General features: G+C 37.1%; 1 long non-coding RNA gene across 2 annotated transcripts in view; it reads left to right on the top strand.

Annotated features, from left to right (window-relative positions):
- LOC127492741 (uncharacterized) overlaps positions 1–21,311 on the top strand; it is a 296,618-nt gene extending 275,307 nt beyond the window's left edge. For both annotated transcript variants that reach the window (XR_011382034.2, XR_016220177.1), the window contains exon 5: positions 21,182–21,311. This is a non-coding gene — a long non-coding RNA (uncharacterized LOC127492741). The remainder of the gene's footprint in view (positions 1–21,181) is intronic.
- Positions 21,312–22,650: the final 1,339 nt, after the last annotated feature.

Below are 22,650 nucleotides of genomic sequence, written 5' to 3'. Positions count from 1 at the left end.
AACAGGACATAAAATGATGGGAGAACATCCCATACTCATGTATTATAATTGTTAATATTTTCAAAATATCAGTATCATCCAAAGTAGTTTACATATTTAATTCAACCCCCATCAAAATGCTAATGACAATCTTAACAGAACTAGAGAAGAGAATCCAAAAGACCTTCCTAAAATCAAAGCAATTTTTAACAATAAGAACTAGGCTGAAGACATCTCAATACCACATTTCAGGTCATACTATACTGTAACCAAACAGTAAGGTACTAGAATAAAAAAATAGATGGATAGACCTATGGAACAGAAAAGAAATACCAAAATAAATTTGCATATCTTCAGTCAATTTATCTTTGATAAAGAAGCTAAAAATATGTCCTGGAGAAAATCATTTCTTCAATAAATGATGCTGGGAAAACTGGATATACAAAAGTAAAAGATGGAAACAAGACCTCACTCCTACTTCTTTATACAAAAATCATTTCAAAAATGCACCAAAGTAGGACGGTGCCATGGCTCAATAGGCTAATCCTCTACTTGTGGCGCCCGCACACCGGATTCTGTGCTGGTTGTTCCTCTTCCAGTCCAGCTCTCTGCTGTGGCCAGGGAGTGCAATGGAGGATGGCCCAAGTGCTTGGGCCCTGCACCCGCATGGAAGACCAGGAGAAGCACCTGGCTCCTGGCTTCGGATCAGCACAATGCGCCAGCCACAGTGCACCAGCCATGGCGGCCATTGGAGTGTGAACCAACGGCAAAAGGAAGACCTTTCTCTCTATCTCTCTCTCTCTCACTGTCCACTCTGCCTGTCAAAAAAAATGCACCAAAGAAATAAATGTAAGGCCTGAAGCCATGAAACTATTAAAAGAAAACATTGGGGAAACACTTCAAGATATTGGCATAGACAACAGCTACTTGATTAAGACTACAAAATACTGATAGCAAAAACAAGAAAGGCAAATGGGATTGCATTAAGTTGAGACTCTTCTGCATAGCAGTGGAAACAATTAATAGAGTGGAAAATATAACCAATTAGGTTAGAAAGTGCAAATTATTCATGTGACAAAGGATTAATATCCAAGATATATAAGGACTCAGGTAACCTAACAATAGAATTATAACCAATCCAGTTAAGAAATGGTCAAAGAAACTGAATAAACCTTCTCAGAAGAAGAAATACAGTTGGCCAGGAGACACATGAAAAAATGCTCATGTCATTAACTATTAGGAAAATGAAATCAAAACCACAATGGGGTATCATCTTAATGCAGTTGGAATGGCAATATCACAAAAGATAAAAATAACAACTGCTAATGATTTGTAGGAAAGGGAACTGTTAATAACTGCTGATAGGAATGTAAATTACTATAGCCATTATGGAGAACAGTATGGAGGTTCCTTAGAAAACTACAAAGTAGATCTACTATGTAACTCAGCTATCCCCCTTCTGGTTCTATACCCAAAGGACATGAACTCAGCAAATGAAAGAGATACCTGCACTCTCATGTTAATTGTGATACAATTCACAATATCTAAGCTATAGAATCAACCTAGGTATCCATTATGATGAATGAATAAACAAAATGCACTTCATTATTTTTCCATAAAAATAAGCAAATCAACATTTACAGTAAAATAAGTGAAATTGAAGATCATTATGTTAGGTGAAAGAAGCCAGACACATAAAGGCAAATACAGTATGTTCTCTCTCATATGTGTAATTAAAAATAATAAATATTCAATATAAAGTTAAAATAGTGCTTACTATCTATAAACAGTGAGGGGAAGTGGAAAGGGAAGGTCGAATGATAAATAATGGGAAATAGACCCTAATGACTGGAGTGTCACAAATTCTGGTGTTTTGCAGCACAGTGGAGTGACTATGGCTCACAGGGATGCATAGCATTCTGTATAAAGAAATAACTGAGAGGAGTCAGCAGGCTCCAAACACAAAGAAAATGTAAGGAAATGGAATGACTGGATGCTTGGTATGGTCAGTTTAACCTATGTATAAATAACGAAAAATTGCATGATACCCCTTAAAGTTTGCAAATATTATATGTCAATCTTAAATTTTAAAAGAAGAAAAGACAAAGATCCCTGCAATGTGACTCTGAAGGTAATTCTTAAAAAATTCAAGATGGTAATTTGCATTTCTGCTTTATATAAATTTTGTGATTTTTTTTTTAGGTTTTTAAACTTAATGTGAATTTTAAACCCCACTAAAATATCTATTATTATTATTAAATATACACAACAATTAAGACTCATCAATTTAATTTTGACAAGTCTTCTAAAGTAAATAAATCAGTTATTAACAATACATGTAAGATTATATTATGTTGCAGCCATGCTATGGCATTACAGTGCTATTAACAGAAAGAATTAAAGACTTTGTTATCTGTTAATCTGAAAGTATGTGCATAATGTTATTTAAAAAGAGAAATGCACACTGAAGAGAAATTTGTCAAGTGTGACTCACATTTTGTAGTAGAGCAAACAAACAAATGAAAAACTCTTGACCCCTGCTAATCTAATGGGTACATTTGATTATGGAATGGTTGTGGATGAAATTTTAAAAGTACATACACCCAATATTATTAATCACATGGTTAGATATGGCCTGTGATAGGGTAAGAAATTATTTTCTTTTGAGTGACTTTGGAAATTACTATGACTTTACAGTAAATTTTACTTTTAAACATTTGTTTTAGAATCTAAAAATAATTAAAGTTGTTAAAAAGAGCAAAATATCTTGCAATAATTCCCATTTGATATTACAACTATTCAACATACATTATTTGTCACAAGGTAGGTGAAATAAATCAGGCACAGAAATTCAAATACTTCAGGATCACACTCATATTTGGATTCTAACACAGCTGATCACATAGAAATTGAGAGTAGAGTGGTGATTAGCAGAGGTTTTGAGAATAGAAGGTATGGAGGGATGAGGAAAGGATAAAAGTTCTAAGTTATAGTAAGATATAAATAAGAAGTTCTAGTGTTCTTATAGTTATCACTATAAGATAATTATAGATAGTGATAACATGTTGTTTCTTTTTCTAAAGTAAAAATAAAATCTGGAAAGTTATTTGAAGCTTTCACCATAAAGAAATGACAAATAATTGGATGGATAGATTTGCCAGATTTGAGCATTACACAAAGTATGTCAACACACGTATATGTGCTCTATAAATATGTAAAATTTTGTACCAGTTAAAAAATTTCAAAAAATAATATGACTATTTTCCTGTGTGTCTTTAAGCACTGGATAATTTATATACAATAATTTTGTGGAATAGTCAAGTAATAATTCAGCAAACAGGTAGAATGAGGCAGTATCTGAAATTAAATATGCATAAAGAATATTTCTAAATGGTGACTGTTGCTTACCACCCAGGAAAATATATCTTTTAACTAATTACATTATTTTCTCAGTAATTCTTTTAGAAAATTAGAGAAAGAACCTTAGAGGAATTCTATTTATCTGTCTTTTTTTTTTTTTTTTTTTTGCCAGGCAGAGTTAGACAGTGAGAGAGAGACAGAGAGAAAGGTCTTCCTTCCGTTGGTTCACTCCCCAAATGGCCGCTACGGCCGGCGCACTGCACTGATCCAAAGCCGGAAGCCAGGTGCTTCCTCCTGGTCTCCCAGGCGGATGCAGGGCCCAAGCACTTGGGCCATCCTCCACTGCACTCCCGGGCCACAGCAGAGAGCTGGACTGGAATAGCAGCAACATGTATAACTTAATAGAAAATTGGTGGATATTTGTAATATGCTTCAGTTTACTGGTAAAACTGCATTGTACACTGTAAGAGAAAAGAATAAAAATAAAATTTAATATTATTATGAAAGTACTGGAGATACCATGATACTTTTGATAAAAGGATTTCTAGAATAAGACCATACATTGAGACTGCTGGATTAGAGTACTCATTTAGTAACAGCTGTAACTTAATGGAAGGAAGCAAATAGGCTGCATGTATTTCAACTACATTTTATAATATAGGTGGAGGATGCATGAAAAGTAGGCGGCTGGAACATACTCGTTCCAAAAGAAAGAGGAACTGAGCTGTTTTCATATGGGTTGGAGGGAAGAGAATAGACGTTGCTGGGGACCCCTGGCAAGATCAATGATATGAATCATTCTAGTTGTTCCTTCACTGTCTTTCATTTTCTACTTTCTAGAAGGAACCATCTACCTAGTGAAGGTAGATTAGTTGTTGTGCCTGTTCTTTCACATGTGAGGAAAGGTAAGCTTTGGCCCCCTGATTTCAAGTCAGAGGCAGAATTTTTCCTAAAATTAAAAAGAGCCGGTGCCGCAGCTCAATAGGCTAGTCCTCTGTCTGTGGCGCCAGCACACCAGGTTCTAGTCCCGGTTGGGGCGCCAGATTCTGTCCCAGTTCCCCCTCTTCCAGGCCAGCTCTCTTCTGTGGCCCGGGAGTGCAGTGGAGGATGGCCCAAGTGCTTGGGCCCTGCACCCGCATGGGAGATCAGGAAAAGCACCTGGCTCCTGCCTTTGGATCAGCGCGGTGTGCTGGCTGCAGCGGCCATTGGAGGGTGAAACAACGGAAAAGGAAGACTTTTCTCTCTGTCTCTCTCTCTCACTGTCCACTCTGCCTGTCAAAAAAAAAAAAAAAAAAAAAAAGAAAGAAAGAAAGAAAGAAATATTTTATGCTGGAAGGGCAAAAGGAAGACAAATGTGCACAAGTGTTCCAAGTGGAGAATTCCCACTGATATTATCTATTGTTCCTCAACTTGAGAAGGTTCTGATTCCCAATAATATTCTGTGTATTGATCTTGAAGCTAATTCACACTTAGGAAGTTAATTGTTAGGTACTGGGGCTGTTGATAACTATATGGCAAGAAGCACTTTACTGAAGAAAGACAAAAATTTAAGATTTAAACAATGAACAAATTATTTCACATTATCCAAATAACATTTTATGAAGGACTACCTTGTAAATCCCTTGAAATTGTGCTGAGTCTGAAGATATCATTAAACACCATTATAGGAAAATTAATGTTAATTGTTGTTGTGAGCCTGACCTCCAAGTCAGCCTCCTTAGGAAGGTACCATTTTCCAACCCTAAACATTTGCCAAATGTGTTCTGTATAATTATCCATCTGCTAATATAAATGTTATTTGATAGGAAGAAACCTGTGCATAAGATTTGCTTCTAAATTGTTATTCATATTTCAAAGTTTAGAAACTTTCAGCAGATACTTTGAGTGGCATATTTGTTGGAATGTGGTAAGCCCCTACTTTACAAACTCTCCTTTAATGGTAAGTCTCTGAAGAAAAGCCAGCTTAATCAAAAAGAAGGTCGCAGCCCCTTTCACTTGTGCCAGAAAGGTCTTTCTAACATGGGTAATTTTGAAGAGAACCAAAGAAGTAATTAAGCTGCCAATAATTACAGAAGACTCTTGCAGAAGAAATTGCCCTTGCCCCCTATTTATTTTGGTCAAGAAATGTCTTACAGGATTTTATTTTTATCTATGACTAGTACTGAAAGTTAATCTTTTATTTCATGCTAAGATAAAGTCAGGGCAGAAAAATGATATACTTAAAAAGCAACAATGACTAGCTTCTGTGATATGTCTTTAACTTTAAAATGTAGATTCACAATTAAAAAACCTGGCAATATCAGTGTTAGTTTGCCAAATGACCTCTGTCCTGCTAGAAACATCTTAGATCACACTCAATGGATATTGGACAATGGCAATCATGAGCAAGCTTACCTACTTTTGTTAGTTACAATTTTAAATTCATGCATTTTATACTTCTTCAGGTTGCTAAGAATTCTCAGAAAGTTAGGATTCAAATATTAAATAGTTTCAAAATTTATTTTAAATAAATATTTAGGACAGTAATACTGAACTTCAAGTAGGATTGCAATGTAATGCCAGTCATGGAGGAATATAAGAATAAGCTGGAAGTCATTTGAAGGAGAATTATATATGGTTTTAATAGCAATTTGATAACAGCAAATTGAAATAATAATTTTATTTTAATTAAAATTTAATTTATTAAAAATTGCATGCAATTCTGACTAGGTGTTAGGCAAATATAAATATTTTAATTTCTTTTTCCAAATTGTGCATTTATGTATTTATATATTTAAATTATGTATTTATTTGAAAGGTAGAATGACAGAGACAGAGAGGAAGAGGGTAGAGAGAAATCTTCCATCCACTGTTTCACTCCTCAAATGCCCACAACAGTCAGGAACCTGAAACTCTATTCAGGTCACCCATGTGGGTGGCAAGGGACCTAGTATATCAGCCATCATCTGCTCTTTAGCAGAGAGCTGGATCACAAATAGAACAGCAAGGACTCAACCCTGTGCTGTGATTTGGGAGGACAGCATTGGAAGCATCTTTTGTGCTGCACCGATGTTGGATCCCTTTCCTTTTCATCTCCAATACCACTTTCTGGAGATGCTTAGCAATTTCTGACTCTCAGGAGAGAGTTGAAGCTGAATAAATTATTGGAATGAGAAAGCCTTTCATTAAAAATATGTAAAAACCGGGCCAGCGCCGTGGCTCACTAGGCTAATCCTCCGCCTAGCGGCGCCAGCACACCGGGTTCTAGTCCCGGTCGGGGCGCCGGATTCTGTCCCGGTTGCCCCTCTTCCAGGCCAGCTCTCTGCTGTGGCCAGGGAGTGCAGTGGAGGATGGCCCAGGTGCTTGGGCCCTGCACCCCATGGGAGACCAGGAGAAGTACCTGGCTCCTGGCTCCTGCCATTGGATCAGCGCGGTGCGCCGGCCACAGAGTGCCGGCCGCGGTGGCCATTGGAGGGTGAACCAACGGCAAAGGAAGACCTTTCTCTCTGTCTCTCTCTCTCTCTCACTGTCCACTCTGCCTGTCAAAATATATATATATATATATATATATATATATATGTAAAAACCTACTTGGGGTAAGCATGTCATGGAAACTTAACAAATAAGAAATGTTTCTTCAGGTTGTGTGAAGTTAAGCATGGAATTCCGCAATCAGGAATGGTTTTGTGAACCTAGTTCTGAGTTCTCTTCATGATGCTCCTTTTGTTACAGACATAGTTTGTGCCTGTATTTTCCAATACCGTTTCCCTTACGTTTCCTTTGTTTAACTGCATTTGCCCTTCATTCTGTAGTTAGCATGTGTATTCAATAAAGATCACTCTGAAAACTTTTTAAAAAATCCTTATTCATGTAACCAATTAATCTTTTTTAAAGATTTATTTATTGGAAAGGCAAAGTTACAGTGAGAGAAAGACAGGCAGAGACAGAGATCTTCTATAGACTAGTTTACTCTCTAAATGGCCACAATGGCTGGAGATGGGTCCACCCAAAAACAGGAGCTAGGAGCTTCTTCCAAGTGTCTCATGTGGGTGCAGTGACCCAACTTGGGGCATCCTCTGCTAGGAACTGTATCAGAAGTGGAGCAGCTAGGACTCGAACCAGAGTCCATATGGGATGCTGGCACCACCTGCTATGCCACAGTGCCGGCCCCACCAATTAATCTTTACTTATGATGAATCATCCTCTCTGAGGAAGGCAAGACTAAGAAAGTTAAAGGAGTCCCTATTTATATCATTGTGGTTAAACATGAAGAAAATCTGGCTTAAAGATGCCTCAGGACAGTTACAGTTTATTCTGTCTCCAAGTACGTCCCTCCTTCCTTTCTGTCTCTCCTCTCCTCCTCTTCCCTCCACAGTCTTTTCCTTTCATTCTTCCTTCTTCCACATTTTCCTATTTTTTTTCTCTCACTCTTCCTGGTTTCCTCTCTCCCCCTTTCCTTGACATCTTTCTTCTGATCCTTGTTTTCTATTGCTGCATAGCAAACTTCTTCAGAGTCAGTTGTGTAAAGCATCATTTTAACATTCCCATGAATTATGCAGTCCAGGGACTTAGGAAGGATGTAACAGGGATGGCTTGTCTTGTTTCCACAATGCCAGAGGCTTCATTTGGAAGGATTTAAATGATTGGAAGCTAGGATAATCTGGACATATTTTCATTGGGTATGATTCAAAAGTTATTAGCAGGGGGGAGTGAACACCTAAAGTGTGCTCATTCTATATGGCTTGGGCTTCCTCACAGCATGGAAGCCTTAGGATGTCAGACTTTTTACTTAATCATTCAGGATTTCAAAAATAAATATTCCAGCAATTGTAGCTGAGGAAGCAAGGACTTTATGACTTTGTTGAAGAAATCACATAGCATCACAGTCTATTGATTGGGATTAAAATCCTACTTCTCTATTGGAGGAGTAGCAAAGAAATCCCAACTGTATTTTATTACTGCCACATTTCCTTTGAAGGGGTCTTGGAACTTCCTGTCCATGTCTGCCCATTCATATGAGACAATACATTCAATGAGGTTTGTATGGTGTCTCTGATCTTCACTTAACTTATTCATCTATTGCTGTGAAATAAAATGCTTTATTCAAGTGTAAGATTAATAAACCAACTGATTCAAGAAGTAAAGTAATTTTTAAATTTAAATACACTGGAACATTAACAGTGAAGTAAGTTAGCATTAAATGCAATGGCATTAATAAAGAAACACTACTATGAATCTATACTATCTGTACACAAGCTTCTCTAAGTATTTTTTCTTTTTTTTATTCTACTGAGTCAATTTATTTTATAATCAATGTGTCTTTTTTATAAACACTTTTATTTAGTAAATATAATTTTCCAAAGTACAGTTTATGGATTACAATGTTTTCCCCCCCATAACTTTCCTCCCACTCGCACCCCTCCCATCTCCTGCTCCCTCTCCCATTCCATTCACATCAAGATTCATTTTAAATTATCTTTATATACAGAAGATCAATTTAGTATATATTAAGTAAAGATTTCATCAGTTTGCACCACACAGAACATAAAGTGTAAAATACTGTTTGAGTATTAGTTATACCGTTAATTCACATTGGACAACACATTAAGGACAGAGATCCCACATGAGAAGTAAGTACACAGTGACTCCTGTTGTTGACTTAACAATTTGACACTCTTGTTTATGGCGTCAGAAATCTCCCTAGGCTCTAGTCATGAGTTTCCAAGGCTATGGAAGCCTCTTGAGTTCGCTGACTTTGATTTTATTTAGTCAAAGTGGAAGTTCTCTCCTCCCTTCAGAGAAAGGTACTTCCTCCTTTGATGGCCCATTCTTTCTTTCCCAGAGTGTCTTGGCTTTCCATGCCTAAAATACTCTCATGGGCTCTTCGCTCTTCAGCCAGATCCGAATGCCATCAGGGCTGATTCTGAGGCCAGAGTGCTGTTTAGGACATCTGCCATTCTATGAGTCTGCTGTGTATCCCGCTTCCCATGTTGGATCGTTCTCTCCCTTTTTTATTCTATCAGTTAGTATTCACAGACACTAGTCTTGTTTGTGTGATCCCTTTGACTCTTAGACCTATCAGTGTGATCAATTGTGAACTGAAATTGATCACTTGGACTAGTGAGATGGCATTGGTACATACAATCTTGAAGGGATTATATTGGAATCCCTTGGCACATTTCTAACTCCACCATTTGAGGCATGTCCGATTGATCATGTCCCAAATTGTACATCTCCTCCCTCTCTTATTCCCACTCTTATATTTAACAGGGATCACTTTTCAGTTAAATTTCAACAACTAAGAATAAATGTGGCCGGCGCCACGGCTCACTAGGCTAATCCTCCACCTTGCGCCGCCGGCACACCAAGTTCTAGTCCCGGTCGGGGCGCCGGATTCTGTCACGGTTGCCCCTCTTCCAGGCCAGCTCTCTGCTGTGGCCAGGGAATGCAGTGGAGGATGGCCCAGGTGCTTGGGCCCTGCACCCCATGGGAGACCAGGAAAAGCACCTGGCTCCTGGCTCCTGCCATCGGATCAGCGCAGTGTGCCATCTGCAGCACGCAGGCCTCGGTGGCCATTGGAGGGTGAACCAACGGCAAAGGAAGACCTTTCTCTCTGTCTCTCTCTCTCACTGTCCACTCTTCCTGTCAAAAAAAAAAAAAAAAAAAAAAAAAAAGAATAAATGTGTGTTAATTACAGAGTTCAACCAATAGTATTAACTATAACAAAAAAAATACTAAAAGGGTCTTTAATTATTTTTTCAATAGGCTTCATGGTCTAAGATCTGGATTGGGAGGTGTCATTGCCATCAAGGAAGTTCATGCATGAAAATGGAACACATGTATTTGAGCCATTTGAGTATTCCTTTTTCTTCCTTTGTTTTCACTATTAATCAGAAGGTAACCTGTGAATTCAAAGATTACATTTCATAACTGATTACAAAAACAGAACATGGACTGAATCAAAGAGAGGATTTCCAGAGAACTTGCTCTTTGCTTTTTCTGCTGGGAATGACATGTCTGGCATATTTCAGAGGCTAGCCACATGTGTTGTATCACTAAATAGAGACATAGCAGCAAAATTCCCAACATCATTTAGACACCGTAGATTTCTCAGTTCAGTGATCTTGATGTTGATAGAGACAGACTTCCCTTGAAAGTGCAATGATCTGCATGCCTTTTGATCATTGTGTTGGTGCAGACTCATATTATTTCACATGAAAACTAGTGAGATCCAGTTTCTTTATTTCTTTGTGAAATAATTTCATACATTTGTACTTTCAGAAGATTTAAAGTGAGTTCTGTTAATGAACTAACTACAACCGCTTATGGCTACAGCATCTTCCTGGTAGAAGATTAGGAAAGGTATAAATATATTCACAAGGGAAAGTTTAGTTTTCTATAGCATTTCAGACAACTTGACTAGGTACTTCGGTGACATGTCTGTCACTTCAGACAGATTAGTATTGAAATTGTAGCACTTCACAATTGAAGTGTATTACACACTTGAGATACAATAAACTACTGTATTTGAATTGAATCATACAATCATAGACATTAGAACCAGAAAAGACCTATCAGGTTATCATGTCCATCCACTGCTGTTCGGCAGTGCTATTTATGACACATTTTTGCATATAGAGTTAAATTCCTCAAACAATAGGACTTCTATCACCATGCCAAGAACATTTTCTTTTGTTTTTTTGTCTGATAGATTTGCTTATTGAAACAACTTTTACCTTATATTCAACAAAGTTTTTTTTTTTCTCAATTTCTCCCCAAGCTTGTCAAACCCCAATCCTTATACCTAAATCTTTTTTCTCTTTTATCTCTTCTTAGAGTAACACTGTTTGAACGACTGAGCCATTTAAGGACCATACTTTAATCTTCAAAATTGTGATTTCCTTTCTGGCCACACAATATGATTTTTTTTAGGTTGGTTTCTCTATGAAGCAGATGCTGAGACCAGAATAAAAGTGTAAATTGATGGGAGTTGTTAAGGAAGAGAGACCTGAAAGAAAAGAAGGCAACAACAATTGAATGATTAGATCAGTTGCCATTGTGGATGAGTGGAGCTCATAGTTGTGTGGATGAATAGCATAGAATATGGACCTCAGCATTTTTATTTTGAGGGATAAGAAAGCCCAGGTAACTACATACCAGCTCTTGTCAGCCACGGAGTGCAGGCTGCTCACAGTGTTAATTACCTACAACTGCTGGCTTGAACCTCCATATGGCAGAGTTCATTGTGGCCCACGGAGAAAGCTCTCAGAGCAATGAAATTCTGAACTTCTGTACAATACAATAAGGCCAGATAGGATCTGGGTGGGACAGAGTCTACTAAACGTTATGTTCACTGATCAATTGAACTGCATTTAATCTTGATTGTATGATATTTAAAATTTGTTTTCAAGTAACCATCTTTTTCTGGGTGAAAGATATAATACTACATAATACTGGAAGTGTTTCAAAGTTTTTCCTCTATAAAATGGCAGGATTTAATTTGGAAAGATATATATTTAACCAGTTATGCTTGTTCACAAGTACAGCAACCCTCAAGTAGAATCACCTTTAACTAAAAAGACAGACACTTGGAAGATATAAAAATACATTTCTTAAAAACTAAAATTTAACTTTTATAGAAAAAACATTGACATGAGCATATATATATATATAGTGAGTATATGTATGGATCATCCATACTCCTAGTAAAAGTATATGTGGGACTAGTGTTATGGCACAGCAGGTTAAAGCCCTGGCCTGCAGTACTAGCATCCCATGCGGGCACCAGTTCAGGTCCCAGCTGCTTCACTTCCAATTCAGCTCTCTGCTATGGCCTGGGAAAGCAGGGCAGGACAGCCCTCATCCTTGGGCTCCTGCATCCATGTGGGAGACCCGAAAGAAGCACCTGGCTCCTGGCTTCAGATTGGTTCAGCTCCGGCTGTTGTGGCCATTTGGAGAGTGAACCAGCGGATGGAAGACCTCTCTCTGTCTCTACCTCTTTCTGTAACACTTTCAAATAAATTAAATTTTTTAAAAGTGTATGTTTTATTATTGTATTAATCATTATATTTTGATATTTACTCATAAATCCAAACTTACTTAAAAAACACATTTCATATGAAGAATGAGGTTGAATTACCATATTCACACAACATGTTTCTCAAAACAATGTGTAGTCAATATAATTCATTCTCTTTAAGTGTAGTACACAGAGACATAGTTCAGAGTTTTTGACTTCTTTTTTGATATTGTAGTCATGAAAGAAAATGCAACTGAATCTTATATGTCCACTTATTTATTTGTCTGTAGTATCATATTTTCCAGAATTGGAGAGCGTTTTGGTTGAAATAATTTCAGAATGGCATATTTATAACCATGACATGATTGAAAGTTTTAAACATTCAAAAACATTTCAATGAATTTGAATACATGTATTTGGTAATATATATTTGCATATTAGCTTTGATTTAAAAACTATATGCATGAAATTGAAAATTTTCTGAAAAATCTTGATTGTAAAATTTTTTAATTTCACTTTTTACTTGATTTTTTCTTAATTTATTAGAAATTTAATGAAATATACAAGACATTATCTATGGATAACTCAATGAAGGACAGGAAATAAGTATAATTTTAGGTAATTAAATTATATTAGTTAATGACTTATTTATTCAAGTCCATGAAATTTCTGACTTTTACTCAGAGCTTCCTTATGTTGAAGAGAGTTATGACTTGAGTACTTGTTTGGTTTCCAATCTCACAGATTATGAGCACCAAAATAGAGAGTGCAAAGGGTCTCCTACAAATGGATACAGTTACAGAACTGATCATATTTGCTAGAATAGTCAGAATCTTCAGAATTGTCAGCAACTCAGGATACCACTCCCAGAATTTCTTATTCAGTGAGTCTGAGTTGCTCTTAGGGAATTTGTATTTCTAGCAAGTTTTGGGTGATTCAAATGCTGTTGATCTAGAATCCACTCTTTGAGAACCATTGGGGTGGATAATAAACAAAGAGAAATAGAGAAACTGAAAAGTAAACCAGTATGAAATGCTGGGACATGACCACTAGATGTAGGGGACACATTCCTGCCCAAATTGGTAGATTGTATGGTCATCATTATATTTTACATTGTAAAATTATATCTAAAGGGATAATTCTTTTCTTAAGTTTTATTTATTTGAAAGTCAGAGTTACAGAAAGAGGAAGAGAAACAGAGATCTTCCTTCTACTGGTTCACTCCCCAGATGGACACAACAGCCAGCAGAACGCCAGCTGAAGCCAGGAGCCAGGAGATTCTTCCAGGTCTCCCACACGTGTAGCATGGGCCCAAGTATTTGGGCCATCTTCTGCTGCTTTCCCAGACCATTAGCAGAGAGTTGGATTAGAAGTAGAGCAGCCAAGACACGAACTGGCACCCATATCATATGCTGGCATTGCACTATTCCACAACACTGGCCCCGTAGAGATAATTCAGATTTATCAAGAAAGATAAGTACATAAACACTCAGGAGGTAGTTAACAATGCTTCTAAAACCATTTATATAATTTGGCTAATTAGAAGGAGCTTTTGCCTATGAAAGGGTAAAATATTAGTTATCTGGAAAATGCAACCATCCAAGATGATTCCTTGTCCAGGTATCTGGAATCTTTGAATCTTACCATTTATGGGTAAAGAAGTTTTGCAGATGTAAGTTAATAATCAAAATGGGGAGATTATCCTGGAAGACCTAGATGTTATCAATGTAGTCACAAGGGTTTTTATAATAGGACGGTGGAACCTCAGAATGAGTGTAAGGAATATGACAATGGAAGCAGAGAATGGAATAAGGTGGCCACAAGGCAATTAATGACAACAACTTTCAGTGATACTTTCAGTATACTTTCAGTGATAATGGTACTGGCCTATGCTTACCAATAACTAGACTTTAGGAAATGTACTGGTGCAATTCAAATAAATCATCCTTTATATGCTTACCTTTATTACTAAAGCAGATATAGATGTAACAAAAGACTAAAACACATACAGTTATGACACCAAAATATATGCTTTTACAATGATAAATCACTAATAATTACAGACTAAATTTATTATAGATTGTTGTGTTATTTCAAGTTTTCCAATCATAGTTTTGTAATATAGGTTTTACATATGTGGGTACAGTTCTCTAATAAATATTCCTGATGGATTATAGACAGTTATTATTTAAAAAACATATGTTATATATCATTATTTGAAAATTCATGATAAAAACATTATATTATGAAAATTGAGATGTAAGACATAAAAATATCTTTTTATAAGAATCAAATTGCATCAGGATGCTTTTGGGAGTAGAAAACCAAAATGGATTACATAGGGAAGGATTGATCATCTCACACAAAAAAATCTGAAAATAAGACACTGCGGGACTTAAAAATTCAGTGTCATAACAGTACCATTACGTGTCTACATTCTTCCGGTGTTTCCTTTTTGCCCTCCTCAGCCTTCTGGCCTTGACCTCAGACTTAGTGCTAAGACCACCAGATGACTCTCATTTTGCACATAGCCCCATAAATGTCAGAGAAAAGGCAGTTTCTCAATGTTCCTTTTTTTAAATAAGAAAATATTTTCTGTAAGTTTCCTAACAAATTATTCTAAACTTTAAAATTTAATATTTTCATTGAATGGCAAATATTCAGTGGATCTTGACAGGCATAAGACATATATTTTGTTTCTGTTTGGATGAGTTTATATTTAGTTGTAAGACAGCTGTATTCTGGTGAAAGCAATTAGTTGCGAAGGGGAGGAAAAAAGAGGACAGAATACCATAATCAGCTAAGAAGTAGAGACAACAGAAATATACTGCCTTTGTCAAAAGTTTTCTCTGTGTATAATATACTTTAAATTTTAATTTGCTAAAATTTAAATTGGCTGTTTTCCCATAAAGCACTTTAGAATCCCATTTCCCTCCAAAGATAATCCTATTCCAAAGGAAAACTAAGAATTAATTTACAATAAATCTTTGTCTAAATAGTTCCTGCCCCATCCTCTTTGCAAATCACCTACTAAATGCATTTGCATTTTAACTTACAATAACAATTGCTTTCATTATTTTTGCTTATTTATTTGTTCTTACCTGTTTCTGTTTTCTGTCTTGCCTTTTTGTTTGATATTTGGCACATAGACTGTCATGAAGGGCTTCTAACTGCTTTTATTGAATCTTTTTTTTTTTTTACCATATCTGACTCATCCTGCATACCTATGCTTAATTAATTGTCATAAAAGACCATTCTTTCTGTGCTGTTTCTGCTCACATTTGATGGTTCCATCCCACTGTCTTTCTCCTGAAACCTGGTTCCTCTTTCAGTGTTTTCGAAAACATGCAATTCTAATGGACTAGCTCAAGTCAGAAACCTGAGTCTTCCTCAGACATTTATAACTTACCTATTCTTCAAGCCATCCCCAAGGGCTGCTGACTTTGTGTCCTAATATGTCATAAATTTGTTCACTGCATCCCAGTTTCGTATCTCCTGTGCTAATACACATTGCAGTATCCCCTCTTTATCTCCCATACCCTTTCCCTGTTGCTTAAAGCCCTTCGGTTTTCCTATAATTATTAGGATGGGCACCTAATTCCTCAAGTTCATTTGCATTCAAGACAGTAGCTGTAAGATCTATAGCATTTTCCCTCAACCATCATGAATCATCTCTCTATCTACATTGGCTCTCAAGTCCTTATTCACTAAAAAAAAAAAAAAAAAAAAAAAAAAAAAAAAAAAAAAAAAAGATATAGGGACTTTTATTGCCTTTATTATTTGTCAGGGATGAGGAACATCCAATCCATGGGCCCTGTAAGACCTGTGAAAATTATTTGGTCTGGCCCTGCCAAGGCAACTGTGGGGGGGAATCAAAATTTGACACATCTATAGCAGGCTAATTTTTAAGTTGGTAATTTTATATGGCATGTGAGTGATGTTATAATTATCCAAATGACCCTTTGCAGAAAAAAGTTTCCCCACGATGTTAGTCCTACTTTAATATCATCTCAAATGTTATTTTTAAAAATATTTTTATTTGAAAGGCAAAATTATACAGAGAGATTGAGAAACTGAAGGAAATCTCCCTTCCTCTGGTTCATTCCGCAAAGGTCTGCACAAACAGGAGCTGTACCAGTCTGAAGCCAGGAACCATGAATTCCATCAGGGTCCCCCATGTGGGTGTAAGAGACCCATGGACTTGGGCCATCTGCTGCTGCTTTCCCAGGCACATTAGCAGGGAGCTAGATCAGAAGTGGAACTCAAACTGGTGCTCATGGAAGTTGCCTACATCACAGTCAGAGGCTTAATGCTCTGCTCCACAACACAATGCTGACCCCTCAAATGTTGATTATTTAAGGATGCTTTCTTCAAAGCAAATTTCTGAAGTCACATTTCTGTTATTCACTCTCATATCACTATGACCCTCTCCTTCCTTAATCATATTACACATTACATATAATTACATAATAATTACTTCTATATATTTACTGACATTATTTCAATTTTCTTTGGATTATAGACACCATGATGGAAGGAATTATGTCTCCATTTGTGTTCAATATTAAATCCATATCATTACATGAAAAAAGAAAAGGAGACCTTTTTTCTAGGTAGGATGAATTCTAATCACAATTGTTAGTCTTTTAAGATAACCCGTAATTTACTGCTCTTATCTTTGTAACGTTCCTTCTCATAAGATATGAGGTAATGAAAGAGGCAGAGAGAGAGAATCTCTGAATCTCTAAAGGAGGTGTCTTGGTTTTTTGTTTTTGTTTTTGCCTTTGAGATTTTAAAACATAGTCCTTGAAGGCTGAAGAGAAGGCATGAATATAGTGTATGAAAAGATAAAAGTGAAAAGCTGACAGTTCTAAGATTGCCCTGTGTTCTTCAGAGGGTTTACAAATAATTTTGAAAAATAAAAGAGAAAAAGGAGGACAATTAATTTGCAATGGATTGTGACTAAAATAAAACCATGTAGCAAATATAACACTATGCCCTAAAATAGAACCACTTGCCCTAAGTATGAATAACATGAAGATTTCTCTGAACAACTTCAATAGAATTGAAATTTTTTGAATTGATAATATCAGGTCTTTATATTTCTGCAATAAATTATGCATTTCAGCACTCACCAATGATTAGATTGGTTGCACTGAGATTTTCATTCCAATAACTAATGTGTGTGGGGTGATGGTTGAGAGAACAGAATCTTCTTGTTCTGTGAGACATAGCATGTACTACAGACAGTCTTAGCAAGGGCACATCAGATGCTGAGACAAAAGCAACATTTTGTGTGGATGGAACTTTATAGCATGTAAGGCATCTGATAGTAGGAAAGTTAGAGCTGCAACAAATTTCAAGGAGAGTAAATACCAGAAGCAGAAAAAAAATTCTTACCCTTTTAAATAAAAGAAAATCTTAGACTGAAGTGTATCAGTATTCTTGTTAACTATATGTAAAAAATGAAATGTGACTACTTACAAGACTGAAGTAGGCAGGCATACAGGCTAAAATTGATTAGATTTGTGAACTGGAAGACCACGCCTTGACCATGTCCCTGTGTGACCTCATACCCCTACCTGAGGCCTTTGTCATGCCCCTGTGTGGCCTCATTCCCCTACCTGGCCACACCTGGGTGCCACCAGCCAATCAGGTTAATTAACCACTCCTCTTTGGAAGTGGGTTAAGAGCCAGACACGGTGTGGCCCGGCCCGGCTCTTCCCTGGCCTCTTGCCAGGACAGGACTTGCTGTAGCCCTGCGCCTCCAGGGAGCATGGCCTTCGGGGCCATGTGCTCTAGGCTTCCTGGCCCAGATACAGGCCTAGATGCTATTCCACGTGGCTGGTTCCTGGTGCTTGGTATGAACCCCTATTCACCTCTCTCTCCTAAATAAAGATTTCACTAAATAAAAGCTTAAAATGTACCAGGCTGCCTCGTTTATCTGTGCCAATATTTAGAATTCTTCTCTAAATATTAGGCAAGAACCCTCTTGGGCTTATTAATATTAGGGATTTAGTAATAAGCCCGTGGTGAAATCATATGGCACCCCAAATTCCGGCAGCATATGTGGCACCCCAGATAGCACTGCTGGGGAACTGTAAAGGGCCACATTATAGTGTAAATTTTAGGGGGGCTTCTCTGATTTCAAGACCAAGTTTCAAATTTAAATTTTTTCTTTAAAAGTTTTTAATATTAATGTTAGTTTTTAACAGAATTGATGTAATTTGTAGATACAATTCTAAGATGATAATGATATTCCTTTTTGCCTTCCCTCTCTGCCTCTTTTCCCTTCTCTCCTTCCCATCCTTCTTCCTTCTCCCTTTCTTTCTGTCCTTTTTTAGTTTTTAAGATAACATAATTTAAATTTACATTATAGTAAGAAGGCTTAATATTTCAAATAAGAAGTTTAACAAGTGAAAAGCAAAAAGACTCTAGTTAAGTGAGAATTTAAACCACAGCTATAAACAGTAATTTAATTTTTATCATCACAATCTCAGAATAACTCAATTAACCAGTTATACTTTATTGAATTTATTTTGCTGAAGTAGCTTCCCATTATTCATGTTGTGTTTAAGCCTTGATAATTATTTTCATTTTCTGCTTTATTTTCTGGTCGACTTAGGATAACTTTGATCTCAAAATCAAAGAATGAAATGAGTCTCATACTTCATGGTTGAGGATTTATAGTTCTGGAAGTATTATTTCTCCTCAAAGCAAAAGCATGGATCATGGAAAAAAATTTAAATGGGATTCATTGTAAAAAACCAACAAGGCATAATCAATAAATAAGGAACAGATTGGTAGTACATATCCTCTTATGATTATAGTTTATGATACAATATCTAATACTATACCAACATACCAACAGATATGCTTTCTTGCTGCTTAACTCCAGAGCTAACTTGCTTTAAATAATTGCTTCTCTGTATCCTACCTATCAGTAGTACAATGAGGCATTGCCCAAAAATGTTGGAGGAACAGATCTCAAGGGAGAGTACCCCAAACCTTCTGCTGATTGGTAGTTATAAGTCATTTGGATAGTAGGGTTGGGGGAGGTGACAGAACTCTGAGTCCTCAAGTCTAAACCATGGGCAGTGAAAAATCCCATGTGAAGGATTTTAGCCACTCTATCTTGCTGGAGAGGCTTCTAATCTTCCCCCACCCCTTATCCACTAACACCACAAACACCCAATTATTTTTTTCTTACTAGTAGAGGACCCTAATTAGGCTCTAATTAGCATATGAATAGAGGAAACAAGAAGGGAGACTGCTTTTAGTGCTGGAAGCTGCTATCCCAGTGATCTCTTAATACTTCCTGATGCTTAGAAAATCCCTGGAAAACAAGAACACAAGGATTAGGCCACACTAGCCCATTTCAGGCAGGTTAAAATAATCAAGGTAAGCAATGTGCTTCTTCCCTTAGCTATACAATTTTGATATTATCTTGGAGTCCTTTTTACTTACAATTGAATATATATATATATATATGTACTGGTGCTGTTAGACTAGGACTGAACATAAGGTTCTCAAACAGAAGCAATGTTTGCAAAAATCTGTAAGGAATCTTTCCAGAAACAAGGTGAACTGACAAACTACTTTTGCTTTGAAAAATAAAAGCCCTAGGTGAATCAATATCAAAGGTACTGAGATGTTCCCCACTAGAAAAACATTGTTTAGTACCTAGCACGTTATACCTCACATTACAAAACTGTACATTTTTTTTGCATTTCAGAAGGAAATTGCAGCATATTTTATGTAGATCTCTCCATAGAAATGTAGTTTGTATCCATTTTCTTATTCAACAACTGCTTTATCTTGTGCCTGCTGTGTACATGGACCTCTGCAATGGTTGGGAATTAATTTAAAAAGGAATGAAGAGAAGGTGCTGAAAATCCATTGAGGCAGCTGGCCTAGTAAATAAGTAAGTGCATTACAGCTTGATAAGTGCAGCTACGTGGACTCAGAGATGTGTGCAGGCCCAAGAAGAGGGCCCCCAGGTGGCCCAAGGAAACACTTCACCAAGGAAAAGAGTGGAGTTTGGTGCTCCGAATGATGAAAATTTACTAAGCAGAGCAGAATTGGAAATACTCAGTATGGGCAGAGCCTAAATAACATTCCTGATAACTGAGAAATGTGAAAATTTACGAAATATTGATAATTATTTACTTTGAAGTGAGGAAATTCCCTGAAAGTGAGAGCCGGGTTCTCTCACAGGGAGTTTTTGAGGGTGGGCAAGGTGAGGGGGGTGTGGGGAAGAGCAGGAGAGCCTAATCTCCTAAACCATGCATATGTAGAACTCTTCAGTGCAAAGTTTTTCCTTACCATTCCTTATTTGATCCTCACCATAGCCCTATGAGCTAAAACAGGCAGGTGCAGGGTATTATTTCCCCCATTTCATGGTTGAGAAAACTGAGATATGAAGAGATTAGGTAACTTGCCTAGAGTCAATTGCTTAGTGGTCCCCGGAGACACAAAGGCACAAATCTCTCAACCTCTTGGTGAGGCTTAGTTCTAGTAGATCACGCTGCCTTGAGGCCAATACGCCTTTGGCCCTTCTTCTGTTGCAATATGCATTTTATTGAGAAAAGCTATGTATTCTCCCTCTACAAAGTAACATGCACACACACACATGTGATTATGAACACACATACATATAGTGGTTATAGTATGATGTCTGGGAATTCATAGAATCTACCCAAATTCTACAAAAGCCTGCACTGGAAAAAAAATAAGTCATTTAATAATTGTGGGTAAAGATTTGCAGAGAGACAACTTCTCTAGTTGTGTGACTGGACTTTATGATTCTGAAAAATTTTCTCAGTATAAACACATGCCTCCTAGGGGCTGGCCCTGTGGCGCAGTGGGCTAACACCTTGGCCTGAAGCGCCGGCATCCCATATGGGCACCAGTTCGAGACCTAGCTGCTCACCCTGTCCAGTTCTCTGCTATGGCCTGGGAAAGCAGTGGAAGATGGCCCACCTCCTTGGGCCCCTGCACCCACATGGGAGATCCAGAAGAAGCTCCTGGCTCCTGGCTTCGGATCGGCACAGCTCCAGCTGTTGCGGCCATCTGGGGAGCGAACCATCGGATGGAAGACCTCTCCCTCTCTGTCTCTGCCTCTCCTCTCTCTGTGTAACTCTGACTTTCAAATAAATAAATAAATAAAAATAAAAGATAAATAAACACATGCCTCCTGAACTGCAGTGCAAATCACAGTAGGGGAGTTTAGTTTTGCTGTTACAGGACTTGCCTCACTGCCTATAGCGTGGTTCATGGTCGAGATCTGGGATTTGTCCCAGGCACTTCACCTTGTTGTATTCTGAGTTTTGAAAATGAGGAACCTACATGCCATCTGAATGGAATTATCTTTTAAAACAAATATTTACTAAATAAAACTTCTTTGCTTTAAAACTAAAATGTATGTGCTACTGCAACGGTAAATAAATCTGAAAGTGAAAGTAATATTTTTCACATTTCATTTATAGACTAAAGTTAACAGGAATAACATTGTTTAGAGTACAATTTATTAGGAATGATTTCCATATTTTATTTTTGGTTGAAAAGTGCTCCATAAATGTTAACAAAGAGAGAATTTTATTTTTTAATTACTTTTAGTGATTTAAACATGTTAGAATGACATTAAGTAGAAATCTCCATACCCTTAGCTTTGGTTGTTTTGCTAATTCCAGCAGAAGGGTTTTCAAACAATAAAGTACTCCTAGAAGTGTTCAAAACTTCCTTTTGTTTCACCTGCAACTTCATGGACCAGAAAGAGAAATTAGTTTCTTTAGCAAAATGGCAGAATCCTGAGGCCAAACTTGGTCCTAGGCGTACTTCTGCTGGCAATGTTCTACAAGATTCAAATTCAGAGACTAATGGAATCCCAGTAGTTTCACTTTTCTACAATCCCTGTAAATTCTCATTTCCCCACTAGTTTTTTCATTTCCATTCCCATTTTGAATACTTCATTTAAAAGAAAAATTTAACAGTACCTAATGCATAAATGCTTCCTGAATTTTCTAGAAACAGAAATGTTTCTTCGCATATGAAAGGGAAAATCATCTACATGTTTTGATTTCATGGTGTTTCTTTTACTGATAGATGGTGAACCCTTGAACTTCTAATTGTGTCATCAAACTGAACTTCTGAACTTTTTCTGAAAGTCCATAAACCTGAAAGTGAAAGCTGCATGAAATTGTTTTCTGCGGCCTCCCTGGGTGTCTGCATAGTGGTTTCTGCACTTAGAACTACAAAGTGCAGTGGCATGAAAATGTCATGTCAAAGGGACAGTCCTGAAAGTATTTTCTGGC

This window comes from Oryctolagus cuniculus, chromosome 14 (genome assembly GCF_051225735.1).
Source record: "Oryctolagus cuniculus isolate XC-2025 breed Fujian yellow rabbit chromosome 14, ASM5122573v1, whole genome shotgun sequence".
NCBI classification, from domain to species: domain Eukaryota; kingdom Metazoa; phylum Chordata; class Mammalia; order Lagomorpha; family Leporidae; genus Oryctolagus; species Oryctolagus cuniculus.
The sequence above is the reverse complement of the archived record's forward strand: the minus strand, read 5'-3'. Positions and strand labels throughout refer to the sequence as shown.